The sequence below is a fragment of the Mytilus trossulus genome, chromosome 3 (assembly GCF_036588685.1).
Source record: "Mytilus trossulus isolate FHL-02 chromosome 3, PNRI_Mtr1.1.1.hap1, whole genome shotgun sequence".
NCBI lineage: Eukaryota > Metazoa > Mollusca > Bivalvia > Mytilida > Mytilidae > Mytilus > Mytilus trossulus.
The window spans coordinates 16,698,483-16,702,334 of record NC_086375.1 but is presented as its reverse complement, the minus strand read 5'-3'; positions in this window follow the sequence as shown (position 1 = coordinate 16,702,334).

Genomic DNA, 3,852 nt, shown 5'->3' with positions numbered 1-3,852 from the left:
TGAAACCAAACCAAGCACGGATATGAACAAATTCCGAATTTTACCGTGCACCTTATTACTTACTTACTTAGGTTTTTTTACTGATACAGTCTAATAAAGAAAGTCCCTGGAATATTTCATATTTCTTTAAACAAAAAGAAATACAATTTTAAAGATATTTTTTTGTATTTTTCTTCAACTATTATTTTTTATTAAAATTTGTTCAATTTATATCAAGAAATATATCCTTTGCATGATTAAAATTTCATAAATTTTATTTATCAAGACTTTAATTTGAGCAATTTCCTCAACCTACAAATGAATATATGTAATAAAAAGAAAATATTTTAAGATCTTTCTCTTATATATTTAAACAATTGTCTACAAATAATTGGTGACTTTTTGGACTGTGACTTTTTGTCCGTTTACCTAATAAACAACCCTAGCCTGGCTGTAATAATTTCATAACTAAAGACTTGTTAATTTCTGAGCAGATCTGAATAGTTAAAAAAGAGAAATCGATTCAGTGGCAATTTCGATATGCTGTCACCAGAAAAAAATTTCACTAATATTCTGTTCCCCATGCAGTGCAAATTTCAATGTTCCATGTCACTAAAATTGATGTGTAATTATTTACATGTAGCTCCATGAGGAACATTAAAGTGTATCACGGTTCCCTTTTTGTAACTTTTATTAGGCCGGGTTCCTCATCATGAGGCAAATTAATGTGTGTGTTCCCAAATTGAAACTGTTCGATTATGTGTTCCTTATTATGAGACACATTTAGCTCTGTGTTGAAGTTCCCTATACAAACGGGACAAAAGATACCAAAGGGACAAACAAACTCATAAATCTAAAGCAAACTGACAACGCCATGGTTAAAAATGAAAAAATAACAAAAAGACAAACAATATTACACATGACACAACATAGAAAACTAAAGAATAAACAACACGAACCCCACCAAAAACTAGGGGTGATATAAGGTGCTCCGGAAGAGTAAGGAGATCCTGCTCCACATGTGGCACCCGTCGTGTTGCTTATGTGATAACAAATCCTGTAAATAGTCTAATGGTCACATTCATGAAAGGGATTGAAGTTACGACGTAAGGAACATATCCGATATCATTTTTGAAATGGTTATTCAATAACGGTTAACCAACTAGTGATGGCGTCCGTAAACTGATTTACGAAGGGATGATTTCAACTTCACCATTTGGAACTCTTGGTTAAATAGCTTCCTTGTGAGCAGCAACCCTCTGTCAAGAAAATCATGATAGGAAATGCAAGCACGGGAATATCGTATCAATTGTGAGATATATACCCCGTATGCAGGTGCTGCTGGAATGTTGCTACTTAGAAATGGAAAGTTCACAATTGGAAAGCTGAAATCATCCCTTTTGTCGTAAAGTTTTGTTTTCAATCGACCTTCATTGTCAATTTCTAGATGTAAGTCAAGATGTGAAGCTGACTTTACTGTATCTGTAGTATCCTTTATCTCTAGTTCAATGGGATATCATTTGAGACTACTATAACACTGTGTTATAGTAGTCTCAGATATCATGCACTGTTATACTGAATTCCAAAACGGAACATTTCACAATTACGCATGCAAATGCAATACTTGTCGGTTCCCCCATGATAATTGGACCTTTTGGCGATCTTTCGACTTTTGTCGAAAAAGCGAGACATAGCGATCCTACTTTCCGTCGGCGTCGGCGGCGTCCACAAATATTCACTAGATGTGGTTAAAGTTTTTGAAATTTTAATATCCTGGATTTCTACCAAACTTGGACAGGACCTTGTTTATGACAATAAGATGGTATCCAGAAGTAAATTTAGTTAAAATTCCTGTTTTTCCGTATTTTACTTATAAATGGACTTAGTTTTTTTCTGCCAGAAATCATTGCATTCACTACGTGGTTAAAGTTTTTTTTTTTTTTTTTTTTAAATCTTTCTTAAACTATTCTGGATTTTTACCAAACATGGACTGAAGCTTGTTTATGATCAAAAGATAGTATCTAGAAGGAAATTTAGTTAAAATTTTCTTCTAATTTTCTTCTTATTTTACTTATATATGTACTAAAGCTTTTCTTCCAGTTAATATTATATAAAGTCTCCAGTTAAAGTTTTTGAAACATTTATTAGATTCATTAACTATTCTGGATTTTTACCAAAATGGGACAGAAGCTTCTTACAATCAAAAGATAATATCGAGAGGAATAGTTTTTTTTCTCTCATTTTTGTTGAGTCTATAATGAACAGCAAAAGTACGCGAGATGCCGGGTTCCGCGAAACCCTTATCAATTATTTTTTTAGAGTGACACCCATCTACGAGGAGCAGTTTTTAAACTTTTTTTTTAATATTTGATATTTTGATTTTTACGGTCTGAAAATTCCAGATAGTCACGGCCATACTGACTCAATGAGTAGATTTATAACTGTATCTACCTGTCAAACTCAATTGTCAAATAATTGTCAGACCTTGTTTACCTTTGTGATCAGTTCTTATTGGTCATTTTGGACACACCCCAGATTTTGGAAAAGAAGTAATGGTGGACAACTCATGAAAATTGGAGACTTACACATTTGATAAATACTTCTTGTTTAGTGATGAAATCATATGGACTAGAGATATTATATAAAGTGTGTGTTAGTACATATTAAACAGGTTGGGGATTATCTATACTATCCCAGTGAAGACACTATACACCAAATGGGATAAACATTAACTATGCACAAACAAAAATATTTAAGGAAAAATATTAAGAAGAGCAAATATTTACAAAAACGCAATAACTTTCGGCTAGCAACTTTTCGTAAAACCTTGCTTTTTTGTATGATCCCTAGGACTATTTTTTTTTCAGGGAAAATTAAGCAACTTAATCATTTCCTGGAAAAGTCACTTATCAAAAGTTGCCATTATTGACCAAAACGAAAGCACTTTTTGCTAAGTCAACAAAAGAGTAGCACTGATTTTGTTTTACTGCATTCGGGCTAATATATCCAAAATGGATTATAATCCCCAACCTGCTGAAGTTTCTATACTTTGGGATCACTGTCACATGATTTATTGGAAATTACATTCTTTATTTCTGTGGTAAGTTAGGTTTTATGTACTTTGTGGTGCATGAAAGGCGTATGCAGTGCATGTTTTACTATTCTACTTGCTTATCGGTAAGTATGGCCATAGCTATCAACGTTAAGATATGGTATGAGGAGGATAGTTCATCTATGAATTTGAGAATATATATCTGAATCTTTAGTTTGACTGTAGGACGCGATAGTTAGTTTACACATTTTTTTATAGTGGATTGGGAAACAAGTTATTAAACTTATATCATGTCGTTTTCGTGCAAGAGATAGTGCTAGAGAGATAATGCTCTCTTTTAAAACGGGTCAGCCATGTATCGTCCCCTTCCGACAGACTATCATCGTTTCTCAAGAACGATAATGCGATAGTTACAATCCGGTCCCTGAGTATGGAGTGGATTTGAGGGAGTGGATCGTAAACCTTGCCTAGAGAAAATGGCATCTGGAAAAAGGAGACCCAAGAAAGATTTTTTAAAGTGACTTGATTATAATTACGTGCTTTTTAATACTCATCGTAAATATATGTGTTTCACCTATTATAACAGTAGTTTGTTATAAATGGGACTGATATATAATAGATGTATAATGCAATAATCCCAGGTTATACACAATAATGTTCCTGTTGGAACCAATAATCTGTACCATCTTCATCTTTTTCGATAGGAAAAAATACTCCGTTCTATTTATTCCAGTAGAAATGATATTCCTGAATTTTTTCCCCCGTTTGAAACTTCTATATACTGAACGAACTTCTATACTGAATATACGACGTTTGTTGCA